The 21,996-nt window shown below is 46.6% G+C and overlaps 1 long non-coding RNA gene across 1 annotated transcript; it reads left to right on the top strand.

Annotated features, from left to right (window-relative positions):
* The first annotated feature begins 16,948 nt into the window (after window positions 1-16,948).
* Window positions 16,949-21,010, top strand: LOC145349464 (uncharacterized). Its single transcript, XR_013888078.1, has 3 exons — window positions 16,949-17,105; window positions 18,092-18,191; window positions 20,858-21,010. It is a non-coding gene; the product is annotated as an uncharacterized LOC145349464 (long non-coding RNA).
* Window positions 21,011-21,996: the final 986 nt, after the last annotated feature.

Raw genomic sequence — 21,996 nt, 5'->3', positions numbered from 1 at the left:
TCTCGATTCCCTGTCCATCCCATTTTCCTCACCTTCAGCCCTGACAAAGATCCAGAATACTATATGCATTATTATCTCCAACTGTCCTGCCACCTTTAATGATCTATGCACAGATATACCCAACTCCTTCTGCTCCTGCACCCTTTTAACAATTTTACCCTTTATTTTATAAGAACATAAGAACATAAGAAATAGGAGCAGGAGTAGGCCATCTAGCCCTTCGAGCCTGCCCCGCCATTCAATAAGATCATGGCTGATCTGTCGTGGCTCAGTTCCACTTTCCCGCCCTCTCCCCATAACCCTTAATCCCCTCTCTTATCAAGAACCCATCAACCCGCGTCTTAAAAATATTTAGCGAGGCAGCCTCCACCACTTCAACGGGCAGAGAATTCCAGAGATTCACCACCTTTACATTGTGTCTCCATGTTTTTCCCACCAAACTGCATCACCTCACATTTCACTGCATTGAACCTCACCTGAACCCTCTGTGTCCATTTCAGCTGATCTGATGATTCTCAACGGAAGTGCAGTTGATGTAGTTTATGTGGATTTTAGCAAAGTCTTTGACAAGGTTCCACATGGGAACTGATTGAGAAAGTTACCGCACTTGGGATTCAGGGAAACGTGGGGAGATGGATCAGAATCTGGTTTAATAATAAGTCACAGAGAATGTTGATAGAAAGATGTTTGAGTGACTGGAGTCCAGTGTCCAGTGACATACCTCAAGGTTCAGTGCTGGCACCCTGACTGTTTGTTGTACAGAAATGGTACATACTGGGGGGAATATTAAACAAGCCTGCAGATGGCATCAAGATTGGTCAGTTGGTTAATATTGAAGACGAAGGTTGTGGGTTAAGGACGATATTGATGGATTTGTCAGATGGGCAGAGCTGTGGCAGACGGTATTAAACCCTGATAAGTGTGAGGTGATGCACTTTGGAAGAAGCAACAAGGCAGGGGAATATTTAATGAATGACAGGACATTAGCACTGTGGGGGGTGGTGGGGGTGGTCGGGGTGGTCGGGGGGTGCAGAGGAGATTCACTCGGTGATTCCGGAGTTGAGAGGATTGGTTTATGAGGAGAGACTGAGTAGACTGGGTCTATACTCATTGGAATTCAGAAGACTGAGGGGAGATCTTATAGAAATATATAAAGTTATGAAGGGAATAGATAAGATAGAAGCAGGGAAGTTGTTTCCACTGGAGGGTGAAACTAGAACTAGGGGGCATGGCCTCAAAATAAGGGGAAGCAGATTTAGGACTGAGTTGAGTTGGAACTTCTTCACACAAAGGGTTGTGAATCTGTGGAGTTCCCTGTCCAGTTGAGGCTCCCTCACTGAATGTTTTTAAGGCAAGGATAGATAAATTTTTGAACAATAAAGGAATTAAGGGTTATGGTGAACAGGCGGCGAAGTGGAGCTGAGTCCACAAAAGATCAGCCAATGATCTTGAGGGGCCAGATGGCCGACTCCTGCTCCTGGTTCTTAAGTTCTTATGTTCTAAGCTCAGAGGGATCTTGGGGTAATTATTCACAGATCCCTCAAGATGGCAGAGCAGGTGAATAGGGTTTTAAGGAAGGATAGTTGCTTTTATCAGTCGTAGCATAGAGTATAAGAAAAGGAGGTAATGTTGGGGTTGTCCAGAGCGTTGATGAGGCCACAGCTGGAGTATAGTGTGGGGCCTGGTCACCTCACTATCGGAAGGATGTGATTGCAGTGGAGGTGGGTACAGAGGCGATTCACCAGGAAGTTTACTGGGACGGAGTGTTTGAGCTATAAAGAGAGACTGGATAGGCTGGGATTGTTTCCTTCAGAGCAGAGAAGGCTGAGGGGGAACGTGATTGAGGTGTGTAAGATTGAGGGGTATGGACAACGTGAGTAGGAAGCAGTTGGGCTGAAAATAGATAAGTCCCCTGGTCCGGATGGGATCTACCCTAGGATTCTCTGGGAGGCTAGAGAGGTGATTGCAGAGCCTCTGGCTCAGATCTTCAGGTCGTCATTGGTCTCTGGTGTAGTCCCGGAGGATTGGAGGATAGCGAATGTTGTCCCATTGTTTAAGAAGGGGAACAGAGACTTTGCCGGGAATTATAGACCGGTGAGTCTTACTTCTGTTGTGGGCAAGGTTGTAGAAAAAATTATTAGGGATAGGATTTATAGTTATTTGGAGTGTAATGAATTGATTAGAAATAGTCAGCATGGTTTTGTAGCGGGTAGGTCGTGCCTTACTAACCTTATTGAGTTTTTTGAGAAGGTGACCAAAGAGGTGGATGGGGGTAAGGCAGTTGACGTGGTATACATGGATTTTAGTAAGGCGTTCGATAAGGTTCACCATGGTAGGCTTCTGCAGAAAATGCAGATGTATGGGATTGTGGGTAATCTAGGAAGTTGGATCAGGAATTGGCTAGCAGATAGGAGACAGAGGGTGGTGGTGGATGGTAAATATTCATCATGGAGTACAGTTACGAGTGGTGTGCCTCAGGGATCTGTTTTGGGGCCACTGTTGTTTGTAATTTTTATTAATGATCTGGATGAGGGTATAGTTGGGTGGATTAGTAAATTTGCTGATGACACCAAAGTTGGAGGTGTGGTAGATTGTGAGGAAGGGTGTCATAGTCTGCAGGGAGACTTAGATAGGTTGCAGAGCTGGGCCGAGAGGTGGCGGATGGAATTTAATGCGGAGAAGTGTGAGGTAATTCACTTTGGTAGGAACAACAGATGTGTCGAGTATAGGGCTAACGGGAGGACTTTGAATAGTGTGGATGAACAGAGGGATCTAGGTGTGTGTGTACATAGATCCCTGAAAGTTGGGAATCAAGTAGATAAGGTTGTTAAGAAGGCGTACGGTGTCTTGGCGTTTATTGGTAGGGGGATTGAATTTAGGAGTCGCAGTGTAATGTTGCAACTGTACACAACTCTGGTGCGGCCGCACTTGGAGTACTGTGTGCAGTTCTGGTCCCCGCATTACAAGAAGGATGTGGAGGCGTTGGAGAGGGTGCAGAGGAGGTTTACTAGGATGTTGCCTGGTATGGTGGGGAGGTCCTATGAGGAGAGACTGAGGGATTTAGGGTTGTTTTCGTTGGAAAGAAGGCGGCTAAGAGGGGATCTTATTGAAACATATAAGATGATTAGAGGTTTAGATAGGGTGGATAGTGATAGCCTTTTTCCTCGGATGGAGAAAGCTAGCACGAGGGGGCATGGCTTTAAATTAAGGGGGGGTAGCTACAGGACGGATGTCAGGGGTAGGTTCTTTACCCAGCGGGTGGTGAGGGATTGGAATGCCCTGCCTGCTGCAGTTGTAAATGCGTCTAGTTTGGGGGCGTTTAAGAGATCTCTGGATAGGTTTATGGACGAAAAGGGATTGGTATAGGCTAGTGGGTCATTGTTTTTGTAACTGGTCGGCGCAACATCGTGGGCCGAAGGGCTTAATGTTCTATGTTCTATGTTCTGTAATGTTCTATGTTCTATGTTCCCCTTGTGGGGTCAATCACGAGGGAGCAGAGTTTTAGGGTGAGGGCCAAGAGATTCAGAGTGGATTGGAGAAAACACACGGTTTCACTCAGGGTGGTGGGAATCTGGAATGCACTGCCTGGGAAAATAGTGGAGACTTTTAAAAAGTTTTGAAAGAACAGTTGAAATATCATGACATTCGGGGATATGGGACAAGTGTTGGAAAATGGGAATAGCAGCTTCAATGGTAGTTATTGTCAGTGTAGACTCGATGGGCTGAAGGGCTTTTTCAGCTGCTGAATTGCTCCCTTGGGACTTGCTAAATACCTTTTCCTTCTTCCTCATCCAATCCTGAATTGTCCGAGACATCCAACGTTCCCTGAACTTTTTGCTCAGACACTGCTTCCTGAATCTGTAGTCTCCCCAGTTCCTGCTCGAATGCCTCCCATTGCTCTGCTAGCTGCAAGAAGCTGTTCCCAGTCAACTTTGACCAGATCCTGCTTCATTTTAATAAAATCCGCCTTCCCCCAGTCCAAAGCCACCTTTTGCAGACCATCTTCCTCCATATCCAGAACAAACTGGAATTGTACTATGTTGTGGTCGCTATTGCTAAAATGCTCCCCCTCTGCCACATTGAACTTTAGTCCAGCTTTATTCCCCAGAACCAGATCCAGCTCTGCTCCATCCTTGTTGGGCCTTCCACAGATTAATACACAAAATTCCCTGGAAACATTTCAAGAAATCCACCCCCTCTAAACCATTAACATCGTGACTATCCTAAATTCTGTTGGGAATGTGGAAATCCCCGAGTATAATTACCCGATTATTACTCTGACACACCTCTGGGAACACTCTACATATTTGCTCTTCTAGTTCCAGCCAACACTTTGGGCCTGTGACTCACCCCCAGTAACATACCTACAGCCCCCTCAGTAATGTAGCTGCCTCTTTATATTCCTAAATTCTACTCACAAAGCCTTGTTTGAAGAACCTTCCAAAATATAAGAACATAAGAAATAGGAGCAGGAGTAGGCCATCTAGCCCTTCGAGCCTGCCCCACCATTCAATAAGATCATGGCTGATCTGAAGTGGGATCAGTTCCACTTTCCCGCTTTCTCCCCATAACCCTTAATTCCCTTGTCTACCAAAAACCTATCTACCCGTGACAAATATATTCAGCGAGGCAGCCTCCACCACTTCAACGGGCAGAGAATTCCAGAGATTCACCACCCTTTGAGTGAAGAAGTTCCTCCTCAACTCCGATCTGGTGCAGATGGAGGATGAGAAAGTAGGGTCCCGAACCTGTGTCCTCTGTTTGAACAGAGGGGAGTACGATAGGATGAGAGAGGAATTGGCAGATGTAGATTGGGGGCACAGATTGGTTGGTAGGACGGCTGAGGAACAGTGGAGGATTTTTAAGGAGATCTTTTTCGGTGCTCAGCAGAAATATATTCCGATGGTAAAGAAGGAATGTAGGAGAAGGGATAACCAGCCGTGGTTATCGAAGGAAATAAAGGAGAGTATTAAATTAAAAGCTGATGCGTTTAGAGTGGCTAAAAGTAGTGGGCGAGTAGAAGATTGGGAAAGGTTTAAAAATGAACAAAGATTGACTAAGAAGTTGATAAAGAAAGGAAGGATAGACTGTGAAGCTAAACTAGCACTAAATATAAAAAAGGACAGTAAGAGTTTTTATAAATATATAAAGAGGAGGAGGCTGGCTAGAGTGAATGTTGGACCCTCAGAGGATGAGAGGGGGGATTTAGTGGTGGGAGATGAGGAAATGGCTGAGGCCTTAAATAAGTTTTTTGCCTCGGTCTTCACAGAGGAGGACACGAATAGTTTGCCAGATATTAAAGATAGAAGGATGGTAGGAGTTGAGGGCCTGAATGCGATTACTGTCACGAGCGAGGTAGTGCTTGATAGACTAGTGGGACTGACGGTGGACAAGTCCCCAGGACCAGATGGAATGCATCCCAGGGTTCTGAAGGAAATGGCAGAGGTGATAGTGGATGCCTTAGTGATTATTTATCAAAATTCGCTGGATTCCGGGGAAGTGCCGGAAGATTAGAAAATGGCTAATGTTACGCCGCTGTTTAAAAAAGGTAGCAGACAAAAGGCAGGGAATTATAGGCCAGTTAGTTTAACGTCTGTTGTTGGAAAAATGCTTGAATCCGTCATCAAAGAAGAAATAGCAAGGCACCTAGAAAAGAATGGTTTGATCGAGCAGACGCAGCACGGATTCGTTAAGGGGAAGTTGTGTTTGGTGAATTTATTGGATTTCTATGAGGATGTGACTAGTGCGGTAGACAGAGGGGAACCGGTGGATGTGGTGTTTTTAGATTTCCAAAAGGCATTTGATAAGGTGCCTCATAAAAGGTTGCTTCAGAAGGTTAGGGTGCATGGAGTTGGGGGTAAGGTGTTAGCGTGGATAGAGGATTGGTTGTCTTATAGGAGGCAGAGAGTTGGTATCAATGGGTGCTATTCTGATTGGCGGTTGGTGACTAGTGGAGTGCCGCAGGGATCGGTGCTGGGGCCTCAACTATTTACCATTTATATAGATGATCTGGAGGAGGGGGCTGAGTGTAGGGTGACGAAATTTGCTGATGACACGAAGATGAGTGGAAAAGCAAATTGCATGGAAGGCACGGAAAGTCTGCAGAGGGATCTGGATAGGCTGAGTGAGTGGGCGAGGACCTGGCAGATGGAGTACAATGTTAGCAAGTGTGAGGTTATCCACTTTGGCAGGAATAATAGCAGGAGGGATTACTATTTAAAGGGTGAAAAGCTGCAGCATGCTACGGTGCAGAGGGACCTGAGGGTCCTTGTGCATGAGTCGCAAAAACCCAGTCTGCAGGTGCAGCAGGTGGTCAAGAAGGCGAATGGGATGCTGGCCTTTATAGCGAGGGGGATAGAATATAAAAGCAGGGAGGTCTTGCTGCAACTGTACAGGGCACTGGTGAGGCCGCAGCTGGAGTACTGTGTGCAGTTTTGGTCGCCGCACTTGTTCAAGGATATTTTGGCCTTGGAGGGAGTGCAGAGGAGGTTCACTAGGCTGATACCGGAGATGAGGGGGTTGGACTATGAAGAGAGACTAAATAAACTGGGTCTGTACTCGTTGGAGTTTATAAGGATGAGGGGGAATCTTATAGAGATGTATAAGATAATGAATGGGATGGATAGGGTAGAGGTAGAGAGATTCTTCCCACTCAGAAAGGACAGCAGGACTAGAGGGCACAGCCTCAAGATAAGGGGGGGGGCGCAGTTTAGATCAGAGTTGAGGAGGAACTTCTTCACTCAAAGGGTGGTGAATCTCTGGAATTCTCTGCCCGTTGAAGTGGTGGAGGCTACCTCGCTAAATACATTTAAGTCACGGGTAGATAGGTTTTTGACAGACAAGGGAATTAAGGGTTATGGGGAGAAAGCGGGAAAGTGGAACTGATCCACTTCAGATCAGCCATGATAATATTGAATGGTGGGGCAGGCTTGAAGGGCTAGATGGCCTACTCCTGCTCCTGTTTCTTATGTTCTTATGTTCTTAAACTGCCCCCCTCTTATTTTGAGGCTGTGCCCTCTAGTTCTGGTTTCCTTTCTAAGCGGGAATAATCTCTCTACCTCTATCCATCCCCTTCATTATCTTATACGTGTCTATAAGATCCCCCCTCAGCCTTCTAAACTCCGAGTACAGACCCAGTCTATTCAATCTCTCTCCTCATAAGCTAACCCCCTCATCTCTGGTATCAGCCTGGTGAACCTTCTCTGTACTCGCTCCAAGGCCAATATATCCTTTCGCAAATAAGGGGACCAAAACTGCACACAGTACTCCAGTTGTGGCCTCACCAGTGCCCTGTACAGTTGCAGCAAGACCTCCCTGCTTTTATATTCTATCCCCCTCGCTATAAAGGCCAGCATCCCATTCACCTTCTTGATCACCTGCTGCACCTGCAGACTGGGTTTTTGTGACTCATGCACAAGGACCCCCAGGTCCCTCTGCACAGTAGCATGCTGCAGCTTTTCGCCTTTTAAATAATATTCCATCCTACTATTATTTCTACCAAAGTGGATAACCTCACATTTGCTAACATTATACTCCATCTGCCAGGTGCTCGCCCACTCCCTCAGCCTGTCCAAATCTCTCTAAAGACTTTCTGCATCCTCCACGCAATTTGCTTTTCCACTCATCTTTGTGTCATCAGCAAATTTTGTTACCCTACACTCAGCCCCCTCGTCTATGTACATGGTAAACAGTTGAGGCTCCAGCGCCGATCCACTAGTCACCAACTGCCAACCAGAAAAACATTTGATTCCAACTCTCTGCTTCCTATTAGACATCATCTCTCCTTATTGCAGAAATGGACTCTTTAATTAATAGTCTCACAGAGTCATAGAGTTTTACAGCTTGGAAACAGGCCCTTCAGCCCAACTTGTCCATGCCGCTCTTTTTCTTAAACCTCTAAGCTAATCTTGCCTTTGGTCCATATCCCTCTATACCCATCGTATCCATGTAACTGTCTAAATGCTTTTTAAAAGACAAAATTGTACCCACTTCTACTACTACCTCTGGCAGCTTGTTCCAGACACTCACCACCCTCTGTGTGAAAGAATTGCCCCTCTGGACACTTTTGTATCTTTCCCCTCTCACCTTAAACCAATGTTCTGTAGTTTTAAACTTCCCTACTTTTGGGAAAAGATATTGACTATCTCGCTGATCTGTGCCCCTCATTATTTTATAGACCTCTATAAGATCACCCCTCAGCCTCCTACGCTCCAGAGAAAAAAATCCCAGTCTATCCAGCCTCTCCTTATAACTCAATCCATCAAGTCCCGGTGGCATCCTAGTAAATCTTTTCTGCACTCTTTCTAATTTAATAATATCCATTCTATAATAGGGTGACCAGAACTGGACACAGTATTTCCAAGTGTGACCTTACCAATGTCTTGTACAACTTCAACAAGACATCCCAACTCCTGTATTCAATGTTATGACCAATGAAACCAAGCATGCTGAATGCCTTCTTCACCACTCTGTCCACCTGTGACTCCACTTTCAAGGAGCTATGAACATGTACCCCTAGATCTCTTTGTTCTGTAACTCTCCCCAACACCCTACCATTAACTGAGTAAGTCCTGCCCTGGTTCAATCTACCAAAATGCATCACCTCGCATTTATCTAAATTAAACTCTATCTGCCATTCGTCAGCCCACTGGCCCAATTGATCAAGATCCTTTGCAATTGGAGATAACTTTCTTCACTGTCCACTCTGCCACCAATCTTAGTGTCATCTGTAAACTTACTAACCATGCCGCCTATATTCTCATCCAAATCATTAATATAAATGACAAATAACAGTGGGCCCAGCACTGATCCCTGAGGCACACCGTTGGTCACAGGCCTCCAGTTTGAAAAATAACTCTCTACAACCACCCTCTGGCTTCTGTCATCGACACCAGGTGAAAGTCTAACAGGTTTATTTGGTAGCACGAGCTTTCAGAGTGTCTCTCCTTCATCAGGTGAAAGAACATAAGAACATAAGAAATAGGAGCAGGAGTAGGCCACCTAGCCCCTCGAGCCTGCCCCGCCATTCAATAAGATCATGGCTGATCTGTCGTGGCTCAGTTCCACATTCCCGCCCTCTCCCCATAACCCTTAATCCCCTCTCTTATCAAAAACCCATCAACCCGCGTCTTAAAAATATTTAGCGAGGCAGCCTCCACCACTTCAACGGGCAGAGAATTCCAGAGATTCACCACCCTTTGAGTGAAGAAGTTCTTCCTCAACTCCGTTCTAAACCGCCCCCCCTTTAACTTGAGGCTGTGCCCCCTAGTCCTACTGTCTTTTTTGAGCGGGAAGAGTCTCTCCACCTCTATCCTATCCATCCCATTCATCATCTTATATGTCTCAATGAGATCTCCCCTCATTCTTCTAAACTCTAACGAGTACAAGCCTAGTTTATTCAGCCTCTCCTCATAGCTCAACCCCCTCAACTACGGCATCAGCCTAGTAAACCTCCTCTGCACTCCCTCCAAGGCCAAAATATCCTTGCGTAAGTACGGCGCCCAAAACTGCACACAGTACTCCAGCTGCGGCCTCACCAATGCCCTATACAGCTGCAGCAAGACCTCCCTACTTTTATATTCAATTCCCCTCGCTACGAAGGCCAGCATCCCATTCGCCTTCCTGACCACCTGCTGCACCTGCAGGCTGGGTTTTTGCGACTCATGCACAAGGACCCCGAGGTCCCTCTGCACCGTCGCCTGCTGCAGTTTTTCGCCACGTAAGTAATAGTCCTTCCTACCATTCTTCCTACCAAAGTGGACCACCTCACACTTGCCAACATTAAATTCCATTTGCCATTTCCTGGCCCATTCGCCCAGCCTATCTAGATCCTTCTGCAGACTCTCCACACCCTCCGCACAATTTGCCGTTCCCCCAATCTTGGTGTCATCAGCAAATTTCGACACCCTACACTCGGTTCCCTCCTCCAGATCATCTATATAAATGGTAAATAGCTGAGGCCCCAGCACCGACCCCTGAGGCACTCCACTAGTCACCATCCGCCAATCCGAATAGCACCCATTGACCCCCACTCTCTGCCTCCTATTTGACAACCAATCCTCTATCCACGCTAACACCCTACCCCCAACTCCATGTCCCCCGACCTTCTGCAATAACCTCTTGTGAGGCACTTTGTCAAACGCCTTCTGAAAATCAAGAAAGACCACATCCACCGGCTCTCCTCTATCCACCGCCCTAGACACATCCTCATAGAACTCCAGTAAATTTGTCAGACACGACTTCCCCTTAACGAAATCGTGCTGCGTCTGCTCTGTCAAGCAATTCCCTTCAAGATGCCTCGCAATTTCCTCCTTGATGACGGATTCTAACATTTTACCTACAACAGACGTTAAACTAACCGGCCTATAATTCCCTGCCTTTTGCCTGCCACCCTTCTTAAACAACGGCGTAACGGCGAAAGCTTGTGTTACTGCGAAAGCTCATGCTACAAATAAACCTGTTGGGTTTTAACTGGTGTTGTGAGACTGTTTTACCCCAGTCCAATGCCAGCATCTCTACATTTTGCCATGAAGCCATTTAGATACCTCACCCTGAATCCCGTGAGATTTAACCTTATGCAACAACCAATAACGCTCCAGCATTTGCTTTTTTACCCCTTCCTCTGTCTGACCTAAAGATCCGATACCCCGGAATGTTGAGTTACCAGTCCCATCCTTCCCTCAACCAGGTTTCTGTGATGGCAACAATCTCACACTTCATGTGTCAATCCACAAAACACAGAGAGAGAGAGAGACAACGAGACAGAGAGACACACACAGACAGAGAGAGAGATAGATAGAGAGACAACGAGACAGAGAGACACACACAGACAGAGAGAGAGATAGATAGATAGAGAGACAACGAGACAGAGAGACACACACGGAGACAGAGACAGAGAGAGAGATAGACAGAGAGAGACACTCACAGAAAGAGACAACGAAACAGAGAGACACACACAGACACAGAGACAGAGACAGATTGCACAACAATGAAAAATGTGACAGAAATTGTTAACTTGATAAGGAATTGAACAGAGTTGGAAAATGTGATTGTAATCGTAGTGTTTCTCTGAATAGAATTGGGGAGTGGCAAAAAGCTGGATTTGTATCAGCAAATTCCTACTTACCGTCAACAAGGTTCCATTTACTGAAATATAACAGCCGGAATGTGGATCGAGAGCCCGAGGCAATGGACAGAGCTTTAAACAGATAAAAATAGAAAAGAGGAGGACATTCAGCCTCCCAGACTACACCTGTTCAGTAGTTTAATTTGCTTTGATTTATTATCACATGTTGAGTATACAGTGAAAAGTATTGTTTCTTGCACGCTATACAGACAAAGCATACTTTGTCTGAGAGGCTGAGGGATTTGGGGTTGTTTTCGTTGGAAAGAAGGCGGCTAAGAGGGGATCTTATTGAAACATATAAGATGATTAGAGGTTTAGATAGGGTGGACAGTGATAGCCTTTTTCCTCTGATGGAGAAATCTAGCACGAGGGGGCATGGCTTTAAATTAAGGGGGGGTAGTTATAGGACGGATGTCAGGGGTAGGTTCTTTACCCAGAGGGTGGTGAGGGATTGGAATGCCCTGCCTGCTGCAGTTGTAAATGTGCCTAGTTTGGGGGCGTTTAAGAGATCCGTGGATAGGTTTATGGACGAGAAGGGATTGGTTTAGGTTAGAGGGTCATTGTTTTTTAACTGGTCGGCGCAACATGGTGGGCCGAAGGGCCTGTTCTGCGCTGTAATGTTCTATGTTCTACTGTTCATAGAGAAGGAAAGGAGAGAGTGCGGAATGTAGTGTTAAGATCAGGGCTCATCTGCTGTCCCCACATCGCTTTCCCCCACTCTCCGCAAATCCCTGCATTCCCCAAATCCCACCAATCCCTGTTTGGACTATTCCTGGGGACAGAGAGAATTCAGAAAGGGTCACAACTTCCCCTCGAATCCTGCCTGAGATCCTGACCTCTTACCCTGAGACTGTGACCCCCGCCCCTGTTTCCATGAGGTGGGGGGCGTTGGAGAGGGCTGAGGATCCAGAGGAAATTCCCAATGGCTTTACACTGGCAGCACTCCCATTTCCATTAACCCCCCCGTCCCATTGCCAATAACACAACAGGGTTCCCACTGTGAAAGGTGGGCTGTCCATTGCCATAAATTAACAGATCATTAACAGGCCCCCCCCCACCAGCCCCTCACATTAGGATTCCCCACTCCCCCACCCCACAAGATCAATCACAGCTACCATTTCCTGACAAACAGGGATCCAGCAAAGAGAATCCATCAGGTTTGTACAGCATTCCCAGGAGAGATGTGCATTCCCAGGCAGGAATCCTGGCAGTGCCTAACCAGAGAGTGGGACACAAGAGGATCCGAAACAAAAGTCTCAGACACAAACAAAGACCGGAATCAGAGAGAGATCCCACTGGGCCAAAAAAACACCAGGATCAGAGAAATAGTGTGATGAGCCTGTCCAAAGTTCACCAATTGGTTCACTTGTAACGCGAACTTACCCTGAGTATTCAAATCTAGAAATAGCTGTAGTTTTCCTGATGGATCTGTAAAGATATCACTGGGTGAAGAAATAGTGAACATTGGAATCCTTTGTTTTTGTGTTTATATTGAAATCTTTCCAACTTTTTGTCAAAGATTGTCAGAGAATAGAGCAAGATACGGACAGGCTGGAAAATTGGACAGGGAAATGGCAGTTGGAATTTAATCCGGGGTAAAATAATTCATTTCCCCTGATTAATAAATGTTTTATTCTTTTACTGAAATTCACCAGCAGACTCTTGTGAATTTAGAACATAGAACATTACAGCACAAACAGGCCCTTCGGCCCACAAGTTGAGCCGATCATATCCATACCTACCAGGCCTATCTATAACCCTCAATCCCATTAAATCCCATAAACTCATCCAGAAGTCTCTTGAAAGATCCCAGCGAATTCACCTCTACCGCCACAGACGGCAGCCGATTCCACTCACCCACCACCCTCTGAGTGAAAAACTTACCCCTAACATCTCCTAATGTTTGTTCACTAACTTCTGCCATTTCTAAAACGATACAAGTTGGATCTATCAAAGCAGTCCGGGATCTGAATCCTCCAATAATCAGCCTGAACCAATGGGAGGGAGGAGTGGAACCTGTTGTAACTTCAGTGATAGAAATCCCACAGATGACACACGGCCAGTGAATGGGGTTCCTCACAAAACTGCTGACCTTTCTCCAAGTCTAACATCAGCAAATCTTCCTTATTCCTTTAACTTAATCCTTTGGTCATTGCACACTGGGTGTTAATCGACTGAATGAGACCATTTAGCCCGTTCTGTTAATGCCAGTTCATTTCAGGAACAACTCATCAACTCCCGTCCCCCTGCCTTCCCCCCGTATCCCTGCACACTGTTTCTGTTCAAATAATCATCTAACACCCTCCTGAATGCCTCCATCACACACTCAGGCGGAACATTCCAGACCGCAAACCACTCGCTGTGTGAAGAGCTTCATTCTCACATCATATTTATTTCTTCTGCAAATAATTTTAAATTTCTGCCCTCTCATTCTTGATCCTTTTCCGAGAAGGAACAGATTCTCCCTGTCTAATCTGTCCAGCCCCCTCAGGATTTTGAGCATTTCTACTGAAATCTCCTTTTAGTCTTCTTCCCTCCAAAAAGAACAGCCCCAACCTCTCCACTCTATCCTCATCACTGAAGTTTCTCATCCCTGGCACCTCTTTGGCACTCTCTCCAATGTGTTCACCTCCTGCTTGTAGTGTGGTACCCAGAACTGTACAATATTTCAGCTGAGATCCACCTTGTATTAGGGAAGGCAAGGGAAGGGCTGGCGTGGTTTACATGGACAATAGTAAAGCATCTGATATGGTCCCCCACACTGGTGCAAAAGATTCAATCTCATGGGATCAGAGATGAACTAGCTGCATGGATTCAGAACTGGCTTGGTTACAGAAAACACAGTAAAAAGTCTGACAACACCAGGTTTTAGTCCAACCTATTTATTTGATAATATACTCACAAGCTTCCGAGGGGACTGCCTCTTCGTCAGGTGAATGGAGAGTTCTGGCCTCAGACAGAGCATTTAAAGCACAGACAGTTTAGAGATTACTGATTAAAATGCGAATCCTTACACCTAACCTGCTGTTCAAGACCTGAAGTGGCTGATAATGTGAGTGGAAGGAGCACTGATCACAGTTTAAAGAGATGTGTATTGTCTCCAGACAGTACAGTAAGTGAGGTTTTGCAAACCCAGGCAAGTCACGGGGGTTACAGATAGTGCGACATGAACCCAAGATCCCTGTTGAGACCGTCCTCATGTGTGCGGAACTTGGCTATCAGTCTCTGTTCAGCGACTCTGCGCTGTCGTGTGTCGTGAAGGCCGCCTTGGAGAATGCTTACCCAAAGGTCAGAGGCTGAATGCCCGTGACCACTGAAGTGTTCGCCAACTGGAAGGGAACAGACTGTTTCGAGGCAGTCCCCTCGAAAGCTTGTGAGTATACTATCAAATAAATAGGTTGGACTAAAACCTGGTGTTGTCAGACTTTTTACTGTGTTTACGCCAGTCCAACGCCGGCATACCCACATCATGTCGGTTATAGAAGCCATGATGTGGAGATGCCAGCGTTGGACTGGGGGCTTCTTACTTGGTTATAGAAGACAGAGAGTCGTGGTGGAAGGGTGTTTTTCAGAATGGAGATCTGTAGCTAGTGGAATTCCACAGGGATCAGTGCTGGGACCTCTGTTGTTTGTAGTATATATAAATGATCTGGAGGAAAATGTGGGTAGTTTGATTAGTAAGTTTATGGATAATACTGAGATTGGCGGAGTTGCGGATAGTGATGAACATTGTTGGAGAATACAGCAGGATACGGATAGGCTGGAAAATTGGGCGGAGAAATGGCAGGTGGTCAATCCAATTCAGGTGGGAGATATAAAATAAATGTCAGAACCATCAGGATCACAGACACACAGAGAGAGCTGGGAGTCCAGGTCCACAGATCCTTAAAAGTGCCAGCGCAGGTGGAGAAGGTGGTGAAGAAAGCGTACGGCATGCTCGCTTTCACCAGCTGGGGAATCGAGTATAAGAGTTGGTAAATTATGTTACAGTTGTATAAAGTGCTGTTTAGGCCACATTTGGAATTCCAATTCTGGCCACCACATTACCCAGAAGGACATGGAGACTTTGGAGAGAGTACAGGAAAGGTTTACCAGGATGCTCCTGCTCCTATTTCTTATGTTCTTATATAAGAGAGGGGATTAAGGGTTATGGGGAGAGGGCGGGAATGTGGAACTGAGACACGACAGATCAGCCATGATCTTATTGAATGGCGGCGCAGGCTCGAAGGGCTAGATGGCCTACTCCTGCTCCTATTTCTTATGTTCTTATGTTTGCCTGGTATGGAGGGGATGAGCTGTGAGGAGAGATTGAATAAACTGGGATTGTTTTCCTGGAAAGATGGAGCTGAGGGGGTGACATGATAGAGGTTTATAAAATTATGGGGGGTATGGATTGGGTGAACAGTTGGAAGCTTTTTCCCAGGGGCTGAAATGATAATTACAAGGGGGTACAAGTTCAAGATAAGGGGAGAAAGGTTCAGTGGAGATGTGGGGGGGAGTTTTTTTACACAGAGGGTGGTGGGGGCCTGGAATGCACTGCCAGTGAGGTGGTTGAGGCAGATACGTTAGTGATTTTTAAGATTTATCTGGATAGACACAGGAACAGACAGGGAATAGAGAGAGATAGAGGTGGTTGGTCCAGATAGGACAACATGATTGGTCAGGCTCGGAGGAACTGTGCTGTATTGTTCTTTGTTCTAGTGTCCTGTATAAATTCAGCATTAATTCCTTGCTCTTGTACTCTATGCCACTATTAATAAAGTGCAGTATCCTATATGCTTTATTAACTGCTCTCTGTCTTGCCACTTTGAGTGATCCATGCACAGATACACATAAGAACATAAGAAATAGGAGCAGGAGTAGGCCATCTAGCCCTTCGAGCCTGCCCCGCCATTCAATAAGATCATGGCTGATCTGTCGTGGCTCAGTTCCACATTCCCGCCCTCTCCCCATAACCCTTAATCCCCTCGCTTATCAAAAACCCATCAACCCGCGTCTTAAAAATATTTAGCGAGGCAGCCTCCACCACTTCAACGGGCAGAGAATTCCAGAGATTCACCACCCTTTGAGTGAAGAAGTTCCTCCTCAACTCCGTTCTAAACCGCCCCCCCTTTATCTTAAGGCTGGTTCCTCTCTGCTCCTGCATCCACTTCAGAATTTTATCTCTTACTTTATGTTGTCTCTCCATGTCCTTCCCACCAAAATACATCATCTCTCACACTTCACTGCATTGTAGAATTCCTACAGTGCAGCTGGAGGCCATTCATCCCAACAAGTCTGCGCATACTCTCCCTACAGAGCATCCCACCCAGGCCCCATCAACGTAACCCATGTATTTACCCACTAATCCCCTTAATCTGCACATCTTGGAACACTAAAGGGCAATTTAGCACAGCCAATCCACCTAACCAGCACATCTTTTGGACTGTGGGACGAAACCAGAGCACCCGGAGGAAACCCATGCAGACACGGGGAGAAGGTGCAGATTCCACACAGTCAGTGACCCAAGCTGGGAATCGAGCCCGGGTCCCTGGTGCTGTGATGCAGCAGTGCTAATCACCGTGCCAGCGTGGCACCCTGGATATGTTGCATGTTCCAGGAAGCATGAGGATTTCTGGAATTCCTTCAACATCACTGACAATGGAACTGAATCCTGTGATTGCCTCTGCTGAAAATTCCCCTGATTGAAGCTCAGATGAGTGAGAAGAATGTGGAAGAGCAGGAAGTGGGTGAAAGTTGGCATTTACCCAGGGGAACAGTAACAACAACAGCCCCACAGATACGTAAACTATTCAAAAACTCAGAGCAGTCACAAACACTTCCTCATCAGCCAGCTTATAAAAACAAGCTGACTTTTCAGATCCCCATCTGTCTACAATCTCCATCTCACTCAACGAGATAGATTGAAGAGTTAATATGAAGTTTGTGATCATCACTCTGCTTCTGGTGATGGCAGCCAGTCAGATGCAGTGTACTGACGGTGAGTGACTGGGACGTACTGACCACATTACACCTGTCTCAGCAGCCAGGAGCTGTCTTCCCAGAGCGCAGTTTGTCCAGATCAGTGTAACAGTGAGATTCAGAGCAGTGATGGAGAACACACCAGAGCCACACTGTGTGTCACCCACTGAGCCCCAGTCAGTATGGGAAATGATAGCCCCCAGCCTGCTGAGTTCCCACTGAGGCATCCCTGAGCATTGAAAACCCCAGGGAATTAGTCAATTCACATTGACCAGTGTAGAGGGAGCTTTACTCTGTATCTAACCCTGTGCTGTACCTGTCCCGGGAGTGTTTGATGGGGACAGTGTAGAGGGAGCTTTACTCTGTATCTAACCCCGTGCTGTACCTGTCCTGGGAGTGTTTGATGGGGGGACAGTATAGAGGAGCTTTACTCTGTATCTAACCCTGTGCTGTACCTGTCCCGGGAGTGTTTGATGGGGACAGTGTAGAGGGAGCTTTACTCTGTATCTAACCCTGTGCTGTACCTGTCCCGGGAGTGTTTGATGGGGACAGTGTAGAGGGAGCTTTACTCTGTATCTAACCCCGTGCTGTACCTGTCCTGGGAGTGTTTGATGGGGGGACAGTGTAGAGGGAGCTTTACTCTGTATCTAACCCCGTGCTATACCTGTCCTGGGAGTGTTTGATGGGGGGACAGTATAGAGGAGCTTTACTCTGTATCTAACCCCGTGCTGTACCTGTCCTGGGAGTGTTTGATGGGGGGACAGTATAGAGGAGCTTTACTCTGTATCTAACCCTGTGCTGTATCTGTCCTGGGAGTGTTTGATGAGGACAGTGTAGAGGGAGCTTTACTCTGTATCTAACTCCGTGCTGTACCTGTCCTGGGAGTGTTTGATGAGGACAGTGTAGAGGGAGCTTTACTCTGTATCTAACTCCGTGCTGTACCTGTCCTGGGAGTGTTTGGTGGTTCTCATAGTGTTTAAGCTCTATTTTTGGTTTCTTTCTCAGCTCCTGCGCTGGAATGTGCGAATGGGGCAGGACAATGCGAGGCAGTTGGATGCACCGATGAGATCACTGAAGCTTCTGGGCAGTGTGGTGATGGATTATTGTAAGGAAATGATGTTTTTTATTGGTTTGGGGTCGTGTGTGTGTCGCTGGTCAGCTCGGCAGTTATTGTCATCCCTAATCTCCCGTCAACTAACTGCCTCTCTTGGCCTTTCAGTGGGTGGTGCAGACTCACCCACATCGCTGTGGGTCTGGAGTCACGTGTCGGCCAGACCGGATCTGGGTGGCAGATTTCCTTCCCTAAAACCATTAGTGAAACAGATGGGTTTTCCCGACAATCGACAAAGGTTTCGTTATTTATAGAATTCAAATCTCAGCAACTCCCCTGATATAATTTTATTTGAATTCATTAATTGAACATGGGCATTGCTGACAGGCCAGTATTTATTACTGTAAATTAAATCTGGATGTACGATTAGAGAATATTGCTGAAACGATGAATTAATGTATCTTGTGACTTCTAGTCTCTCCTTCACCATTTCAGCCACTTCCAAACATTAACCTTCAACCCCTAACCTCTCACCTCTTGGCTGGTTCACTGCATGCTGTTTATTCAGCCCTCCCCTTCCCCCACCGGACCCCCTTCCTGTCCCTGTGTATTGTTTCGCTGTGATAGAGAGGGGGCTGTGACATCCAGGCCCCCTCCTCACGTGTGAGTCCCTCTGGGTGGAATTGGCAAGATATTGAACCATTGGCTCATCAATAGATTCAGTGCCAGCCCCGGAGAGGCAGTGATGTGTGAACCCAGTCAGACAGCAGGGCAACAACACATCCACAACAAGACCCCAGTCTCCAACCAGCCAGACTGGGAAATTAGAGGGAAAATCTACCATCGTTACCATGACAACACCCATCCTAGTCTGCCAGAACCTGCCAACTCCCCGTCACCTCACACACCACTCGGAACAACTCTCTCAGCTTACTGTCTGAACGTAGTTTGTGTGATGAATTATTGTGAGGGGAATTACAATCATTGGGAGGTTATGCTTCAACTGTACAGGTCACTGGTGAGAGCAGAGCTGGAGTATTGTGTACAGTGTTGGGTCTCCCTACTTAAGGAAAGATTTAACTTTATTAGTAACAATTCAGAGAGGTTTAGAACATAGAAACATCGAACAGTACAACACAGTACAGGCCCTTCAGCCCTCAATGTTGTGCTGAGCTATGTCCAAACCCAAGATCAAGCTACCCCACTCCCTATCATTCTGGTGTGCTCCATGTGGCTATCCAATAACCGCTTGAAAGTTCCTAAAGTGTCTGACTCCACTATCACAGCAGGCAGTGCATTCCACACTCTAACCACTCTCTGAGTGAAGAACGTACCTCGGACATCCCTCCTATATCTCCCACCATGAACCCTATAGTTGTGCCCCCAGTAACAGCTACATCCACCCGAGGAAATAGTCTCTGAACGTCCACTCTATCAATCCCTCTCGTCATCTTATAAACCTCTATTAAGTCGCCTCTCATCCTCCTCCGCTCCAAAGAGAAAAGTCCCAGCTCCCTCAACCTTTCCTCGTAAGACCTACCCTCCAAACCAGGCAGCATCCTGGTAAATCTCCTCTGCACTCTCTCCAATGCTTCCACATCCTTCTTATAGTGAGGTGACCAGAACTGCACCCAATATTCCAAATGTGGTCTCACCAACGTCCGGTATAGTTGCAGCATAACCCCACGGCTCAAACCCCCTGTTAATAAACGCTATTAGACTTATATTTTATTTCTGTTTATTAGACTAAGAGCAGGAATGAGAGAGTTGTTTTATGAGGAAAGGTCGGAGAGGTTCTGTTTGTATCCACTGGAGTTTGGAAGAGAAAGAGACAACTTGATTAAAATCTCCAGGATCCAGTGGGGTCCCAACTTGTCCAAGCTGCCCTTTTTTAAAACCCCCTAAGCTAATCCCAATTGCTGCATTTGGCCCATATCCCTCTATACCCATCGTACCCACGTAACTGTCTAAATGCTTTTCAAAACATAAAATTGTACCCGCCTCCACTACTGCCTCTGGCAGCTTGTTCCAGACACTCATCACCCTTTGGGTGAAAAAAATTGCCCCTCTGGACACTTTTGTATCTCTCCCCTTAAACCTATGTCCTCTAGTTTTAGACGCCTCTACCTTTGGGAAAAGATATTGACTATCTAGCTGATCTGTGCCCCTCATTATTTTATAGACCTCTATAAGGTCACCACTCAGCCTCCTACACTCCAGAGAAAAATGTCCCGGGGTGGGGGAGGGTATCAACAGGGTGGATGTGGAGAGGGGAGAAGGAGACAAATGGAGAGTGAGGAATGAGGGGCTGCTGCAATGTGGGACAGGAGACCAGCTGAGTAGATGAGCGTTAGAATATAATGAGAGTTCAAAAGAAGCAATGACACAGTGGTTAGCACCCCAGCCTCACAGCACCAGCAACCCGGATTCAATACCAGCTTCGGGTCACTGTCTGTGTGGAGTCTGCACATTCTCCTCGTGTCTGCATGGGTTTCCTCCGGGTGCTCTGGTTTCCTCCCACAGTCTGAAAGATGTGCTGGTTGGGCCGTGCTAAATTCTCTCTCAGTGTAACCCAAACAGGCGGCGGAGTGTAGCGACTAGGGGAATTTCACAGTAACTTCATTGCAGTGTTAATGTAAGCCTATTTGTGACACTAATAAATAAACATTAAAACACATTGGAGAAATTCCTCAAACTAACCCCTTTTCTCTGGATTTCAGCTGTTGTCCGAAGCCCGAGGACTAGCTGAGAGCTGCGGGGAGAAGCACCCGACTGATCTGATCCATGGTTCTATCAATCTCTGTCTATCAGCAAATCACTACTGGAAATTCTGGTTCATGCCTGAATAAAAAATTTCCCAATGCTTCAATCTATTCATTGGCTTCAATGTCTGCTCCTTTCCCCATGAGACCGAGTGGAGTGGGAGGGGACGGGGCCTGCGAAAAAGGGAGAGGGGCAGGGAGGGAGTTTGAGCAGGTTTGAGGGGGCAGAGAGAGGAGGAAGGGTAGGGAAAGGGATTTGGGGACTGGTAGGGAAAGGGTAGGGGTGGGCCAGGGAGGGAGGAGTGTGGGTGGGGAAGGTGCCAGGAGGCGAAGGGGAGGACACAGAGCAAGGAAGAGGAACACCGCGCAGTCACAGACTCATAGAGGCTTACAACATGGAAACAGGCCCTTCGGCCCAACTTGTCCATTCCACCCTGTTTTTAACCCCTAAGCTAATCTCAATTGCCCACACATCCCTCTACACCAATCTTAACCATGTAACTATCCAAATGCTTTTCAAAAGATAAAATTGTACCCGCCTCTACCACTACCTCTGGCAGCTTGTTCCAGACACTCACCACCCTTGGTGTGAAACAATTGTCCCTCCCCTCTCACCTTAAACCTCTGCCCTCTAGTTCTAGACTCCCCTTTGGGAAAAGATATTGACTATCTCGCTGATCTGTGCCCCTCATTATTTTATAGACCTCTATAAGATCACCCCTCAGCCTCCTACACTCCAGAGAAAAAAGTCCCAGTCTATCCAGCCTCTCCTTATAACTCAATCCACCAAGTCCTGGTAGCATCCTAGTAAATATTTTCTGCTCTCTTTCTAGTTTAATAATATCCTTTCTATAATAGGGTGACCAGAACTGGACACAGTATTCCAAGTGTGGCCTTACCAATGTCTTTGTTCAACAAGACGTCCCAACTCCTGTATTCAATATTCTGACCAATGAAACCAAGCATGCTGAATGCCTTCTTCACCACTCTGTCCAGCTGTGACTCCACTTATTGGGTCTGATTTTACTAATGGGTAAAGTCAGGGCTGAGGCCATTAACGCAATTGGTGCCAGTGTCCACGCAGATTGCCCCTTTAC

Source organism: Carcharhinus amblyrhynchos, chromosome 10 (assembly GCF_965287045.1).
Source record: "Carcharhinus amblyrhynchos chromosome 10, sCarAmb.v2.hapA, whole genome shotgun sequence".
NCBI lineage: Eukaryota > Metazoa > Chordata > Chondrichthyes > Carcharhiniformes > Carcharhinidae > Carcharhinus > Carcharhinus amblyrhynchos.
The sequence above is the reverse complement of the archived record's forward strand: the minus strand, read 5'-3'. Positions and strand labels throughout refer to the sequence as shown.